We start from the raw sequence: 17845 nt of genomic DNA on the forward strand, positions 1-17845 counted from the left end.
CATCTTCTCCTGCCAAATACATAGAAATGATATGAGATAAATGAGTAATCAGATGGTTACTGGTTCAAGTCCCACCTCAGGTTGTAATTGATGGGCCAAAGAGCAAGGTCCTTAGGTCTCAATTGCTTGGATTGCATACGGTCACAATTGTAAGTCGCCTTGGATAAAAGCCTTTCCTAAATGCCGTAAATGTAAATCTCTGTAAGCAGCACATACATTATCCTCTCCTGTGTCTCTTTTCCCTCTAAGCTTTAAACACACAGGCCAACCCTCCAGTCGCCACAAACCATCATGATCTCAGATGACCAGAATCAATACTCATTACACGGCTTAAATAGGCTCATTTCATTTACATCATTATTAAAGAGCAGCTCTGGAGATGAAAGCCCAGTTTCGTCTGCTTTCACACTGAGTAATGTGGATCAATAGACGCGCTCCCCAGCGCCATATGCCCACGTCTGCCCTTTCCTAGTGCAATTACAGCCCGGTGTACAGACCTCACCGACCAGAGTACAGCCATACACACACGGTAAAAGTCTCACGGGTCCAGCATGTAAACGACGGTATTATACCACTCGCCATGTAGTAAGTCTGACAAAGTAGATGTGTGTTTGATTTTTATTCTTTATTTTTTTAGATTAAATGCTTGCTAAAAAATGTAAACTATCTATTGTGCAATATCAGTGTAATTGTTTTACCAATAATAATAAGTTTTAATAATAAAAATAATGTTTCCTTTAAACATATTGATTGTGTTATATTTAGATTTACAATGTTACATGATTTGTTACTAAGTTATTAAAAAAGCATTTATTATTATTATTATTATTATTATTATATCATAAAATATTGTATGCTTCATGAAATTGCATTAGTTGATTCCATTTTACATTTAAAAAATATGTAAAAGTTAAATAAATATTAAATATTTAGTATTTTATTTTATGTAATAACACAATAATTAAACAGACATTTATTTAAATTGTTTTTAAATAATAGGCTGTATTGTATTAATCATAAAATAATATCAATGTTGTATTATTATTATTATTATTAATATTATTATTATTAATACTATTATTATTATACAAATATACAGGTATTATCACCTTTAAAATATGATTTAAACAATAAAATAATTGATTTCTTGTTTCTGGTGAAAGAGATTTATTCAGATTTATATTGTGAATACAAATGAAAACATATATGTGAAAACAAGTGAAATTAGAGTTTTTTTACTTTAATTTCCTGGGTTCGATCCCCAGGTGGGGCAGTCCGAGTCCTTTCTGTGTGGACTTTGCATGTTCTCCCCGTGTCCGCGTAGGTTTCCTCCGGGTGCTCCGGTTTCCTCCCACAGTCCAAAGACATGCAAGTGAGGTGAATTGGAGACACTAAAATTGTCCAAGACTGTGTTCAATATAAACTTGTGAACTGATAAAACTTGTGTAATGAGTAACTACCTGTCCTGTCATGAATGTAACCAAAGTGTAAAACATGACGTTATAATCCTAATAAACAAATAAACAAACTTTAATTTCCAGTACAGAATTATTTTCCCTAAAATCTTGCAAAGATATTAACCTTTAAGGACAAAAAATAACAGTGTTTTCAGATTCATGCTTAAAATACAGCAGTATTTGTTTTCTATGGAAAAAAGATTCAACAGTTAACAGCAGTTACACACCAAATAAAGCCTCACTGAAGGTTTGGATAGTGATGGAGAATAAACCTTATTATTAACATTATTCCTAAGGACAGCAAATTAATTCTACAAAGCAACATTTAGACTTAAGATTCTTCAAAGTAAAAATTGTAAATGATTTAATGTTGCAGTGATTTTACTGTGTATAACATCTGTCTCTGCTGGAACCATCTTATTTCATCTATCAGTCTTGTACCATCTCAGCCTCCCAATTTATTTCTCCATCACTCTCTTAAGTCAAGTCAGATTTGTTTGTATAATGCTTTGTACAATAGACATAGTCTCAAAGCAAATTTACTTATACTTTATATGTCATTGTCGTCCTGTCTTTTAGAATTAAATGCTTTTTTATGAATGTAATCTGAATATTGGCAAAAACTCCACTCACAGTACTGTTAATACCTACCCTGCACACTAAATACAGAAAGCAAACAAAACAAGCAACTAATAAAAACAAAGTTTCAGTATTTGTATATAAAACTTATATTAGCCAGCACAGACAAATGTCTAGGGCGGCAACTTGCCAGGGGTAATTTAGACATATTGTGTTTCATATATGCGGTTTTGAATCATGCTGTGAGTCCTTCACCAGCCGTCTTGCTCCATTAAATGATTCTGCTTATTGCTTGCCTGCTGTCAGACCCTGTCCCCCAAACCAGCACAGCATGTGTTCAAAAGGAGACAAGGCAACAACATCGTCTATCCACTACTTCACTGCGGTGAAATCCTAAAGATTTACAGTTTTATTCATGACTTATAAAATATAATTTTAAATAAACAATAAACAGGCCCAAAGTGGAGTTTCAGGAAAATATGTTTATACTTTTTAGGGCAGTAAAAGTGAAAGTGAGGCTGTGAATCACTTCTTTAGATGCAAAGAACAGAGATCTGGTATATAAAACGACTTATTTAATTAACCTTAACACAGGTGCCATTTATTTTTACATTATGAAGCATGCCGTCATATAACATTTGCAAATGCAACTTTTGTGATGGTACCAGACAATCAGTGGCATTATGGTATAAAATTAATTCAGGTGTAGGACCATATCTGCACTTTACACTATGGGTCTGTCCAAAAACATAGTGATCTCTCTACATAGACGCATTTTACATCATCCTACATACATCCTGAGAAAAAGAGCTGTCTGAATCCTTATATACCTTAACATGCTCCTACTGAGGTGGTTTAATTCTAAGTGATGATCTGACTGAATAACGAGGGAGCGTCCGATGCTTCCTTAGCAGTGAAGGCAATCCCAGCATTCAGTGCGGCACAACTTTTCTTACAAAAATGGCGGATAAATGTGGAACAACGAATGGAGTTCTTTTCAAATGTAAATAAAAAGGTGCAGCAGTGTATTTTATTTGTAAATTCGGGCACGTCAGGGGGAGTTTAACCATTTTCGGCACACAGAGGGAGGCGTGCTAGCATGTTGTGCCACCTCAGCCCAATGGTTTGAATGGCCTGAGGCTAACTGCTAAAAGTTAAAACTGCGGTGACATCATCACCATAATTGCTGTCTAAGTAGTGCATCTAAATAACCTGCCTTATAAGTTTGATGTCTTATTAGAATCCTCTCTACTGAGGCAGCTGCTCAGGTAGGCAGTAGGCAGCTCAATAGGTTTTTGAACAGACTCAACAAAATGCTATTTGATTTATTCCAGTACTCATTTCTGATCATTTAACAATACTTATTTCTATCCCAATGTAAATAAAAACTGGTCAGTAAATCCAGTTTGATCCAGTAAAGCTCATGAGGAACCAATAATTTTCCTCCCTTAAAGCACTTCTGTCTGTAGATATGAATGTTTGCTGAATCAGCAAAACATAGCTGTAGGCTAAAACCTGGCCCAAAACGTCAACTTTAATTCGATGCTGAGCTTGCAATTCCAATCAAAACCCTTGTTACTCTTCAACCCATTTCCTTCTAATCTAAACTTTGATTTTATCATATGAATAATTTGACACAATGTATAACACAAATTGCAATGGTAAATTAGGCAATTGATGTCGCTACAGTGCAAATTATACAGTTTTTATTTTTAAATACATTTTGTTTACTATTTTTTGTGGGTGGGAGGCAAGTGAGGAGCGTAAAAGCAAAAATCTCAAATCTGAATCTATCATTTTCCAAACATTAAAGCTTAGTTAACCACTGAGGTCCTACAATTATTGTTCTTGCAATTTTAGGATGTGTTTATTACATCCTACAACAATTATCTCATTTCTCCTGCTTAGAAAGCTTCCAAATGTGTTACCAGACTATCAGGTGAGTAATGGGTTAAATCCCTTTTGTAAAGGTCGTCTGCCACCCCCCCCCCCCCCCCCCAATGCAAATGACACAAGGCATTTGATTGGCTGCATGCACACTCGTCCTGCTGATTGCCTATTTGAGCCAATAATTATCAGTTTGCTGTTCATCTGGCAGCTTTCAAGTCAAGCCAGCTTGCTGCAATCAGGGAGGTCCACAAGTACCCCCCCCCCCCCCCCCCCCCCCCCCCAATCCCCATTCTTTTATCCCTTGAGACAAAAGACTGCAGCAGTACATATCGAGGATGGGTGGGGGCAAAAATTACATTCAGTCATAATCAAACGGCACAGGCCTTCCTCGGGGACTTTAAAATGAATCGGTGTGTACAGTAGCCGAATTTGTCAGGTGTGCCTGGGGGAAATGGAGGCAATTATAGGGCCTGCATTTATTCATGTGTGCTTTTGTGCGTGTGTAAGACTTCTGGGGGGGTTGGTATGTAATGTGTGATTGGTTGAATGGTCCTGGGGGGTGGGGTTTAGCCCTGTGGTCTCAGTTACAGTAGCTGAAGAGATGGAAGAGGTGGAAGAACAGAATGGAGCATGATGAGGATAATTGGAATGGAGGGCACCCTGAGCTACCTGCCCTGATTACATGAGAGGGAACGTGGGGAACACGGCACTGCTGATCAGCGGACGCCTCACGCCAACGCTCACACACTCTCTCGAGAGCTGCTTCTATACTGATGAGGCCGAACAAGGCCAGAGCACCACGCTAGGAACACAGGGACAGAGCAGAAGCTCCATGTACCCTGTTAGTAGCAAGTGCCATTACAACATCTGAGCAAAACATAAAAAAAAATGAACATCTTCCACCAAAATCTACAACTGAGCAATCCAATCAAATCCAAACAAAAACAAAGCAGCAGGAGGTTTACAATAACATATAATCAAATTATAGAAAACTCCCAATATTGTAAGATAGAGGAGTTCTTATAATGTGTAATTAATTAAAACAAGACACTTCTATTATTATTTTCAAAAATGTAATTTACAGTGAGTATAAGTAGGTAAGTAGATAGGTACTTTACATTTTGCAGCGGGAAATAGGACCCCTGGTAGCACAGGTTTCTAGTGTAGGATGTAATAGAGTTAATTCCTCAAACCCATCTGAAGTTATTTAATGTAATGGCACGCCCACCCACCAGCACCTTAAACTAATAAACAAATGATTTATACAAAACATTTACCCAGAATCCTTGTTTTACAGTTTATGCACTGTATGTTAACATCAAAATCAAGTCTGATTTTAGGTGTATATTATAAAATTTTGTTCCTGACAGCTTCACATGTAACCCCCTTTTTTTATTCAATTTCTGTAACTGTGGGAGCAGCTTGTTTGTTTACATCCTTCCCTGTGCAGTAAATATACAGTTTTTTACAAATTATTGTCGATTATCAATTATTTTGGTTCTATTATTATTATTATTAGTAGTAGTAGTAGTAGTAGTATTTGTATAAATAATAACAATGATAGTAATAACAGCAATTTTATTATTAATAATATATATTATTACTACTATAAATAATAACAAAAGTAGTAGTAGCACTGTTAGTACTATTACTACTACTACTATTATTATTATTATTAGTAGTAGTAGTAGCAGTAATATTTTATTTATTTATTAATTATTTGTAGTGATGTCTTTTATCTTATGGCACTGAGATTGTGCGTTACAAATGTAAAGTGTGTTACAAATTAAATTTATTATTATTATTATTATTAATAGCAGTACTGTTAGTACTATTATTATTACTACTAGTACTACTAATTTTATTATTATTATTTACATTTTTAGCATTTAGCAGACGCTTTTATCCAAAGCAACTTACAGTATACAGTGTAAGCAATTGAGGGAGGAAGGGCCTTGCTTAAGGGCCCAACAGAACGACCACTCAACATCTAATTTTGTTAATGTTCATTTTGACAAATACAGCCATGCTAGTGTTGGACAAATTGCATGAAAGATGTTCACAAAAACAGAGAATGTAGCATCACCACAATGCTTGATAGACTCACCAATATCCCTGAAAATAAAAGTGCCCACTGCAGATATTTGTTACAAGGAATGAAGGCCTTTAGATATCATACTCATATTTATGTCTCTTCATACGTCTTTATTTAATCAATGGTTTTCAAATGTTTGTTGTTCTTTCTTTGGCTTTGAAAGACAGAAGCCATGAGGGCAAACAGCCACACTGTGGAGTCTGGCTAACAGCCACTTCCCGGCTCCCTGATTGTGAAGTGACATGAAAACAAAGTGAGTCAAGGATTAAAAGAGCAAATGGAATTACAGGCTTTTTCAAACGTGTGATAAAGATTTCATTATCTTACGCTCACACATGCTATCCGGCACCTCCCTCTCAGGGCTGCTGTCTTCAGCGGGGCAGCCACCGTGCACCCTGTCACTAGCGGCTATGCTAATGAAAACACACACTGGAGCTGAGAGGAGAAGGATTAGAGGCTGGGACACCTCCCAGGACATGGACCTCCTCAATCCAATATGGGAACTGGGACAATAAATCCTCCATTACTACCTGGGTAGAAAGTATTTTGGGCAGTATTTGCAAGAAAAAGAAAGGTAAATCTTTTAATTTGGGACACAAGCCCATGTTTTTAATTTGGGTTGCCCATAAACACATGGGCTTGGTGTTGAGAAACTGCACCGAGCCCAAAGGTTTCCCAAACTCAATCAGACTCACTCCAAAGTCCTGTGGGATTGTGAGATTGGTATAGCCGCAAAGGTGTACCAACTCCATATGGGTTTGAAATGTCTATTGTTTTGCAAGGTCATATTCAGGTGTCCAAACTTTTGGTCAAATTGTGTAGATTACTGTGATACTGCTGTCACTATTGCTGCTAAGCTTTTCCAAAAATTATTAATTTTGTAAATCTGGTAAATCTGATCACAAGAAACTGTTTCTTGAAATGGGTAAAATAATAATAAAATGCACAACAGTGGCTCTCAGGTCTCTAAAAAAAAAACTTTCAGTCCATTAATTTACTATTTAATTCCACATTCTGTTCGACTCGATATGACGTCTGGGACAAATAAATTGTGGGCTTGAGGGAGTTCAGTCCTCAGAGAGAAATGAGATAGATGAGAGAGATGATCATTGCTTGATTATCAGCGCCTGCTCAAGGTTCCCGAGCAGGGCCCAGCCTTAATGGAATCAAATCTGATTAGATAATTAGCATACTATTTGCATAATGTCTGCAATTCATTATCTCACACGAGTTTATCAGTCAGGCATGATTCACTGTTTCCTTTCTCTGTACAGTTTCTCCTGCAGCACTTTCTGAAAGGTCAGCATGTCTGTGTGCAGGGTAATGTCTATTAAAAACATCCGAAAACTCCCCAATGGGTAAAAACCTTTTATACAACCTACCTTAAAAACAAATATATACATAAATAAATAAATCAGCACAAGCAAGTAAGAAGTGAAACACAAACACACAACCCTCAAATTTACACCCCACACAATCGTCTAGCGGCCCTCTGAGATATTTATAATCTGAGAGGAAGAGATGGAAGGTGAGAGACGTGAAGAGAAAGCATTTAAATAATCAGTGAAATTAAAACCAACCGAGAATTAAAAGAAAGGGAGAAGTATTATAATTATATAATCTTTTTAAGATTTATTTTAGATTGCGTTTTATTTAGAACGTTTAATACGGTTAAACGTATTTAGATCTTTTTACATCCTTGTAAGATCATTGAAATCAAAATTAAATGCAGCTTTATCGCAGGGTAACAATCGTTCACCCACCTTCTCTTATTCCACAGCATGCAAATCCACCTTATTCATGTTTTTAGGAGGCTGATGTTTGTTTGTTTATTAGGATTTTAACGTCATGTTTTACACTTTGGTTACATTCATGACAGAAATGGTACTTACTTATTACACAAGGTTAATCAGTTCACAAGGTTATATCGAACACAGTCATGGACAATTTTGTGTCTCCAATTCACCTCACGTTTTTGCACTGTGGGAGGAAACCGGAGCTCCCGGAGGAAACCCATGCAGACACGGGGAGAACATGCAAACTCTATACAGAAAGGACCCGGACGGCCCCATCTGGGGATCGAACCCAGGACCTTCTTGCTGTGAGGCGACAGTGCTACCCACTTAGCCACTGTGTCACCCTGGAGGTTGATGAAGTTGCACTTTATGTTATTATATGTTATTCATATTTTCTAAACACCCACACCCACAAAAATATACAAGAACCCAAACTGGTGGGGGTTTGGTTCCAGTAGTTCAGTTACTTATGCAGGTAAACACACACACACACACACACACACACACACACACCAGTTTACATGTCAGGTTTGGTATATTCCTTTATTAAACCCATGTGCTTCAGCCACAACAATTGCTACCAGCTGTAATAAATAAATTTTATGCTTCCAACTTTGCAGCAACAGTTTAGGGAAGGCCTTTTCCTGTTCCAGCATGACTGTACCTATGTACAAAGCAAGCTCTATAAATACATGAAGAAAAGCTTGATTTAAAAAAAAGATCCAGTGTCCTGCACAGGGCCCTGACCTCAGCACCACTGAACAGCTCTGGAATGAACTGACCACTACAAAACATCAGCTGAAACTTTCTTGACCAACATTAGTGCCCAGCCATAGAAATGCTTGTTTGACTTAATGGGCACAAATTCCCCACAGATATACTTAAAAGTTTTGTGAGAAGCCTTCTCAGAAGAGTGGCTGTTATAGCTAAATAGATCACATAAAGGTCATTTTGAAATTGGATGTCCAAGAAGTTTGTAATCAGGTGTCCATATACTTTTGGCAGTATAGTGTACAGTATATCCAAGAATTCCCTTACACAGTGTATGTAAATGGTAAAACATTCTTACTGGACATTCTTATTAATGTGTAGCCTAGTCTAGTGGTAAAGGTACAGAACTAAGAATCAAAAGGTCGCTGGTTCAAGCCCCACCAGTGCCAGGTTGCAAATGTTGGGCCCTTGAGCAAGGCCCTTAACCATCACTAGCTCAGACAGAATACTGTCACAGAAATGTAGGTCACTTTTGATAAAGACGTCTACTAAATGTTGAAAATGTGATCAGCATTAAATCTTATATGAACTCAAACCAATGAATCCAACCCTAAACAAATAACACATCAAATACAACAAAATACAATCACTGCATGTTGTCTGAGAGGATCATTTAAATAAAGGAGCCACCTCTAAAGGAACAAAAATACATTTTACAATTACCAGGTCCAATCACAGCTACGTCCAGTGCACACATCTGACAGACGAAGATAAAAACAGCCTGGCAGATGAATTATTTTTATCCGTGTTCAGATTGGATTCCCAACTGGAAACCCTGTGGTTTTAACCACTGCAGACAGTGTGGCTGATTTGTAATGATGTCACTGTAATAATGTCTAGTCACAATGAGGGATTTAGTGCAGAGCGTGGGAGAAAACCTGAGACACGACTACAGGATGACAGTGACCATGATGCACCACTGACAAATATGCACCAATACGTCAACCTGAAATGAAAGTGACCACACTGACCAGCATGTGGCTTTTAACTGGCTTTACATGAGGCTGATGTACACTCACTAAGCACTTGAATAGTACAATTATTGTGTAAATACACTGGTGTAGATTGATTATTTACTAGGCTACACCTCCCATAAAGATAAAGGTTGTGTGTATACAATAACTGACTGTATTTGCCCATTTGTTGCACACTTTTTATCTCTGTATCCAATTTATCAAAGTGGCAAGTTCCTTATTGGTGACTTTGACTGACTATACCTGGACATTTCTCACCTTGGATGGTCAGATTAAATCCAAGTCTGTCTTGATTTGGGAGCTCCAGTTATTATTTATTAGGATTTTAACATCATGTTTTACACACTTTGGTTACATCCATGACAGGACAGGTAGTTACTGGTTACACAAAATTCATCAGTTCATAAGTTCAATATTAAACACAATCATGGACAATTTAATATCTCCAATTCACCTCACTTGCACATCTTTGACGTGACACACAGGGAAAACATGCAAACCTCCCACAGAAAGGACCTGGACCGCCCACCTGGGGATCAAACCCAGGACCTTCTTGCTGTGAGGCGACTGTGCTAACCACCGAGCCACCCTTGAAATTAGCTTAACATGAGGCCGATATACACTTACTGAGCATTTTAATAGGTACAATTATGTGGTAAATACACTGAGGTACATTGATTATTTACTAGGCTGACCTCCCATAAATATAAACATTGTGAGTATACAATAACTGACTGTATTTGCCCATTTGTTGCACCCTTTTTCATCTCTGTGTCCCCAATGTATCAAAAAGACAAGTGTCTAATTGGTGACTTTGACTGACTATACCTGAACATTTCTCACCTTGGATGGTCAGATTAAATTCAAAAAACAGTGATACCCCCTGAGCCACCGTGCCACCAGAAGCTCCAGAAACAAGAACCTATGGATTGATAGACTGAAGCTCTATCAACTTGGCAACCATTGTCCTCATTTGTGACCATTCATTCTGGATTGAAATTGTCATTCCAATTTCCAATTTCTCTAAAGGACTGTGTATAGGGTGGATTACTTTAAATACTGAGACCAGTACTGGTCTTTAGCCCTTAAACTATATAATAAAAGATTAGAAAAATTGAACACTATCACTAATAATGAATCAAAAGGCCACATAATTCAATTTGTTCAGTCACAGAGAAAATAACAGATGCAAAAATGACTGAATTCCTGATCCTGCCATGACAAGAAACATCCCTGGATGCTAATGGATATGAACCCTTTTTTGTTGTTGCATTTTTCCCAATTTTCCCAATCTAGTCGTGTCCAATTACCCGATTGCATTATGCTTCCTCTCTACTGATCCTGATCTCCACTGCTGATTGAGGTGAGCAAGACTGACACATGCCCCCTCCAACACGTGTGCAGTAGCCAATTTTTTCACCCACACGAGGTAAGTTAATTTGCAAATCAGCACGAATCAACGCATTATTCCTCGACTCTGTGCAGGCACCATCAATCAGCCAGCAAAGGTCGTAATTGCATCAGTTATGAGGTCCCTATCTGGCTTCCCACCCTGTATGAACAACAAGCCAACTGTTTTTTTTATATAGCCGCCCAGCTGGATGGCAGAGCTGAGTTTCGAACCGACGAGTTCGAAATGTCAGCTCTGGTGTGCTAGCGTGTTTTACCGCTGCACCACCTGAGCAGCAAGTGGATACAAACTTTTGACTTCGGCTGCAAAATTCACTTTAAACATCAGGTAAAAACTAAAGAAATCTGAAAGAACAGTTCTCACCAGCATCCCAGATTTTACTACATAAGCAATGTGTCACTATTTAGCCGTATACAGACCCAACAACAACCCACCCCCCCCCACCCCCACTCACACACTACCACAGGACTATGCCATAATTAATGCAACACAAACACGAATTAAAAGTAACATTGTTGGTGAAAATAGTTCCATAGGAAATGCATATTAAGTAGCATTGCAATCATATGGTGTACAAAATAAAACAGACAGTGCATGATGATGAAGGTACAATTAAATCCTTGTATTGCACATCAGCCCTCTCAAAACCATGAGCACCATGGTCCTGGAGCTGAGCCTATTTTATTTTTTAGATGAAATAGTACAGAATGGTTACAGATTAAGCACAGTCACTGTGTCCCTTGAAAAGTATTAATGGTGATTGTCTACTTTTCAGAACACCAGGTCATCCATCCAGGGAACATTCAGAGATTTCTCAAATCCACATCAGCTATCCATCATTATGCTAAAAAAACCCTCATTTTTCATATTCAAGATAAGATTTCCACAACGCTCCACACGTCAGACTTGTGAACCGGCCCGCATCGTTACTGAAGCTGTGAATTTTAACCCTGAACATCTGCTGCAAACGCATCAGGGCAAAACAGCGGCGTTAAAAGCAAGAAGTTCAAACCTTCTGTCTGTTTACGCTTAACAAAAGCTTATTTAATTAGTCTGTTTAATCCAGGTACACACGCAGCCATAAGTGAGGAACACTACAGTACATGCAGAAAGCAAACACACAGCAGAGCTCAATCACAGCACAGCTCAGGAGAAAAGGAGTGCAATACCTTTGCCCTTGGCTACAGAAGTGCAGGTTGAAAGAGGAGCAAATCCACAAATGGAGGGCATTTGTGAAAAGAGAGAGAGAGAAAGAGCATTTTAGAAAAAACAATGATAATCTATATATACTAGTAAACTCATTCAGTACACACACTTGCAAATACAAACCAGGCATTTTGATTTGCAAACCCAATTTTTTTAATTTTGTAGAAAAGAGTAGAGAGGAATGATGTACCTTGTTCTGCCATCATGTGTGCCAAGCCTTTAAGAGAAAAATAATGAAAAAAAAAAAATATATATTTATTCATATAAATGTAACCACACTGTAAAATATACACATAATAATATTAGAATGACATTCAAATACTATAAAATATATAAATATCCCAATATCCTAAACCTACTTTTGATTTTTTTATTTCTCTATTAATATTGTAAATCGGCAACAAGCATTAAAACAATAAAGACATAGCTCCAGATAAGTATTTAGTTATTTTTATATTTTATAAATACATAACAATATTCACAATACGGTTAAACGTATGACCATGAGCTTATCAGACATCTCATTTCAAAACCATTGGCATTAATTTGAAAAGAACCCCTTACACACATGTCCTACAAGGTTTTGGAATGTGTGTGGGCATTTAGAATTAAGTATGCCTTTGTCAGTCATATATACATGTACACATGTACAGTACAGTGATTTTGCGTATCCCAGTTCAATTGGAAGCTAGGGTCAGAGTGCAGGGCACCCTGGGAGCCTAAAGGGTTAAGGGTCTTGCTCAAGGACCCAACAGTGGTTGCATGGCAGACCCGGGATCATTAACCCACAACCTATCGATTGATAGACCAAAGCTCTACCAACTAGGCTACCACTGTCCCTATTTGTGCCCATTCAGTCTGGTTTGAAATCGGCATTCCAATTTGTCTAGTGGGCTGCGTACAGGGTGTATTTCTTTTAAAACTGAGGCCAGTACTGACATTTAGTCCCTAAACTATATAAACATTTTAGACACACTGAACGATATACATTCTTGACACACACTACATGTCTTCAATATGTGTACAATAGATTCAGAAAGTGTTCAGACCCCTTGACTTTTTGCATTATGTTTTGCATTGTGGACTTAATTTTTAATGGATATGAGCATTTTTACTCATTAATGTTTCACAGTAAGGATGGAATTAGCCATGTGCTTGTTATTTACCAGATACAGTGCTTGCTGTTCTGCTTAAATAAGGTTTTAGTTTTTTTTAGTAGACCAGGTCATTTTTTTGTTTTTTATGTTACCAGACCCCTCTACAAGTCGTCATATGCTTATTACTTAACAGTGGCCCGGTTTATTATATGTCCAGTAGGTCCTTCAATCTCTGCACAGAACTTTTGGAGCTCTTTTAGAGAGGCTATTGGAATCTTTTAACCTCCATGACCTGGACCATTTTTGCCCAGATGCCTAATTTGATCAGATCTAGGAGCTTTCAAGGTTGGACCAAAATTATTGAGGCCACAGTAGTCCAGGGAACAGCCTAAATCTTATGTATTTTTTTATATCCTTGTCCTTATCTATGCCTTGCCACAATTTGAAATCAAGGACAGTACCATGGACTTTCTGGCTTGAAGTTTACCCTAAAAACATAGTTTAAACTGCACATCCTTATTGACCGGGAGTGTGCCTGTCAAAATTTCATCCAATCAACTGAAATTACAACAGACGAACTCCAATTGAGTTTTAGGCACATTAAACAGTAAAGCAAACTATGTGCACCTGACCACAATATGGAGTGCCACAGCAAGGGTCTGAAGAATTTTCTGAATCCACTGTTCATGTGCTGTTAAAAATCTGCTGTAACAGCTGTTACTCTTACTGAAACTTGCTTTCAACAAGGATTTTAATTAAATGATTGCTGGGATTCATTTTTATTTTGCCACAGGAGCTTAACTGGTGTAGCCACTGATGTTGGTAGATAAACTGGAATGGTGACTGTGAGGCAGGTCTTATGCCAACGGTGTTGAATGAGTATAAGCTCAGGTCGTTTTACCCTAACAGGCTACTTCATGCTATCATTCGTACAGTCGTGATGCTTTTTAACATTTGGAAAGGTACTTTGTATGTGAGGCAACTTATAAAAAAGTCATTTCATTAACTAGAAGCTCCCAATAACTTTAATTAAGAAACTTATTTTAGGAGCCACAGGGTTTAGTGGTTTACAGTATTACACTGTGAGCTTGTGTGGCTTCTCAGCTGTAGCGTTGATGCTTCTAACTTCACAATAACAACTTTACAACAACATACTTTTAACTCCTTATTAAGCTGTTTGAAAAAACTGTCTTTTGGCTTTTTGTCAATGGATTTTGCATACTTACATGATTGATCATATACACTTGTTAGCAATAGGCTGCTAAAATAGGTTTTTATCAATAGTTTAACACTAAGTTAATAATATAGGTTATTAGCAATGGGTTACCACTAAGTTGCTAAGACTGGGCGTTACCAATGGGTTGCTAATATAGGTTCTTATCATTAGGTTACCACTTCGTTCATAATATAGGTTGTTACCAATAGGTTTCTAATAGGTTTGTAATATAAGTTGTTACCAATAGTTTTCTAATATAGGTCGTTACCAATCGGTTTCTAATAGGTTTGTAATATAGGTTCTTACCAATAGGTTACCAATAGGTTTCTAATAGGTTTCTAATATACAGTAGGTCCTCACCAATAGGTTTCTAATAGGTTTCTAATATAGGTTCTTACCAATAGGTTTCTAATAGGTTTCTAATATACAGTAGGTCCTCACCAATAGGTTTCTAATAGGTTTCTAATATAGGTTCTTACCAATAGGTTACCACTAAGTTGATAATATAGGTTCTTACCAATAGGTTACCAATAGGTTTCTAATATAGGTTGTTACCAATAGGTTTCTAATAGGTTTCTAATATAGGTCCTCAAGAATAGGTTTCTAATATAGGTTCTTACCAATAGGTTTCTAATATAGGTTGTTACCAATAGGTTTCTAATAGGTTTCTAATATAGGTCCTCACCAATAGGTTTCTAATAGGTTTCTAATATAGGTTCTTACCAATAGGTTACCACTAAGTTGATAATATAGGTTCTTACCAAAAGGTTACCAACAGGCTTCTAATATAGATTGTTACCAACAGGCTTCTAATATAGATTGTTACCAATAGGCTTCTAATATAGGTTGTTACCAATAGGTTACCACTAGGTTTCAAATATAGTTTGTTACCAATAGGTTACTGGTAGGTTGCCAATATAATATTCTTACCAGTAGGTTACTAATATGGGTGTGTTCTTACCATTAGGTTACCACTAAGTTGATAATATAGGTTTTATCAATGGGTTACCACTACGTTGCTAAGTTTGGGTGTTGCCAATAGGTTACCACTAGATTGCTAAGATTGGGTGCTACCAATAGGTTACCACAAAGTTGATAATATAGGTTCTTACCAATAGGTTACCACTAGGTTGTTAATATAGGTTTTTACCAACAGGTTGCTAATATACAGTGTATCACAAAAGTGAGTACACCCCTCACATTTCTGCAAATATTTCATTATATCTTTTAATGGGACAACACTATAGACATGAAACTTGGATATAACTTAGAGTAGTCAGTGTACAACTTGTATAGCAGTGTAGATTTACTGTCTTCTGAAAATAACTCAACACACAGCCATTAATGTCTAAATAGCTGCAACATAAGTGAGTACACCCCACAGTGAACATGTCCAAATTGTGCCCAAATGTGTCGTTGTCCCTCCCTGGTGTCATGTGTCAAGGTCCCAGGTGTAAATGGGGAGCAGGGCTGTTAAATTTGGTGTTTTGGGTACAATTCTCTCATACTGGCCACTGGATATTCAACATGGCACCTCATGGCAAAGAACTCTCTGAGGATGTGAGAAATAGAATTGTTGCTCTCCACAAAGATGGCCTGGGCTATAAGAAGATTGCTAACACCCTGAAACTGAGCTACAGCATGGTGGCCAAGGTCATACAGCGGTTTTCCAGGACAGGTTCCACTCGGAACAGGCTTCGCCAGGGTCGACCAAAGAAGTTGAGTCCACGTGTTCGGCGTCATATCCAGAGGTTGGCTTTAAAAAATAGACACATGAGTGCTGCCAGCATTGCTGCAGAGGTTGAAGATGTGGGAGGTCAGCCTGTCAGTGCTCAGACCATACGCCGCACACTGCATCAACTCGGTCTGCATGGTCGTCATCCCAGAAGGAAGCTGACGCACAAGAAAGCCCGCAAACAGTTTGCTGAAGACAAGCAGTCCAAGAACATGGATTACTGGAATGCCCTGTGGTCTGACGAGACCAAGATAAACTTGTTTGGCTCAGATGGTGTCCAGCATGTGTGGCGGCACCCTGGTGAGAAGTACCAAGACAACTGTATCTTGCCTACAGTCAAGCATGGTGGTGGTAGCATCATGGTCTTGGGCTGCATGAGTTTTGCTGGCACTGGGGAGCTGCAGTTCATTGAGGGAAACATGAATTCCAACATGTACTGTGACATTCTGAAACAGAGCATGATCCCCTCCCTTCGAAAACTGGGCCTCATGGCAGTTTTCCAACAGGATAACGACCCCAAACACAACCTCCAAGATGACAACCGCCTTGCTGAGGAAGCTGAAGGTAAAGGTGATGGACTAAACCCAATTGAGCGCCTGTGGCGCATCCTCAAGTGGAAGGTGGAGGAGTTCAAGGTGTCTAACATCCACCAGCTCCGTGATGTCATCATGGAGGAGTGGAAGAGGATTCCAGTAGCAACCTGTGCAGCTCTGGTAAATTCCATGCCCAGGAGGGTTAAGGCAGTGCTGGATAATAACGGTGGTCACACAAAATATTGACACTTTGGGCACAATTTGGACATGTTCACTGTGGGGTGTACTCACTTATGTTGCCAGCCATTTAGACATTAATGGCTGTGTGTTGAGTTATTTTCAGAAGACAGTAAATCTACACTGCTATACAAGTTGTACACTGACTAAGTTATATCCAAGTTTCATGTCTATAGTGTTGTCCCATGAAAAGATATAATGAAATATTTGCAGAAATGTGAGGGGTGTACTCACTTTTGTGATACACTGTAACTTATAGGTTTCTAATATAATGAACCCTTCTAGTATATAGGAATGTCAATGTATTTATTATGCCATAGACAATAAGCATTTTTGCATCTCTAAATGGTATACATATACTTTAATTAAACAATCAATTTTGATAAACAACAAAACTAAAAATTCCATGTTTTTGGTGTAGACTTACCTGGGATGCGGTTCGCCTCTGGTGTCGCATCAGCATGGGGGAGACAAAAGGGGAAGAAAGACGGGGAAGGAAAAAGAGAGAGAAAGATTCCCAACATTAGAATCCACTCATGGTGCCGTTGCATGAAATCTATCATGCAAACCCTGGCACACCTGCCAGCATGCACGAGGCCCACTGGGCCCTGTGCATGTCCAGAAACCCCCTGTGTTTTAAACCAGCCCACCAAGAGAGCTAAAAGATCTAAAAGATCTACATCTTTTGCCATGTTAACACGCTTTCCTGTAACCCACATCTTCGTCTGGACCATAAATCCAGCAGGCAGAAGGACAGAGCCTGCTCCCTGTAGAGAGGGCGGTGGATTTATGAGACGCTGATGCTTACATGAGCTTGAGTCCACACGCTAACAGCCTGTCAGAGTTCC

General features: G+C 38.3%; 1 long non-coding RNA gene across 1 annotated transcript; it reads right to left on the reverse strand.

The window, feature by feature from the left end:
- Positions 1-12032: 12032 nt before the first annotated feature.
- Positions 12033-17468, reverse strand: LOC134325669 (uncharacterized). The gene is made up of 3 exons (XR_010014314.1): positions 17425-17468; positions 12370-12396; positions 12033-12154 (listed from the first exon to the last, which is right to left on the reverse strand). It is a non-coding gene; the product is annotated as an uncharacterized LOC134325669 (long non-coding RNA).
- Between the last annotated feature and the right edge of the window lie 377 nt (positions 17469-17845).

This window comes from Trichomycterus rosablanca, chromosome 13, assembly GCF_030014385.1.
Source record: "Trichomycterus rosablanca isolate fTriRos1 chromosome 13, fTriRos1.hap1, whole genome shotgun sequence".
NCBI classification, from domain to species: Eukaryota; Metazoa; Chordata; class Actinopteri; order Siluriformes; family Trichomycteridae; genus Trichomycterus; species Trichomycterus rosablanca.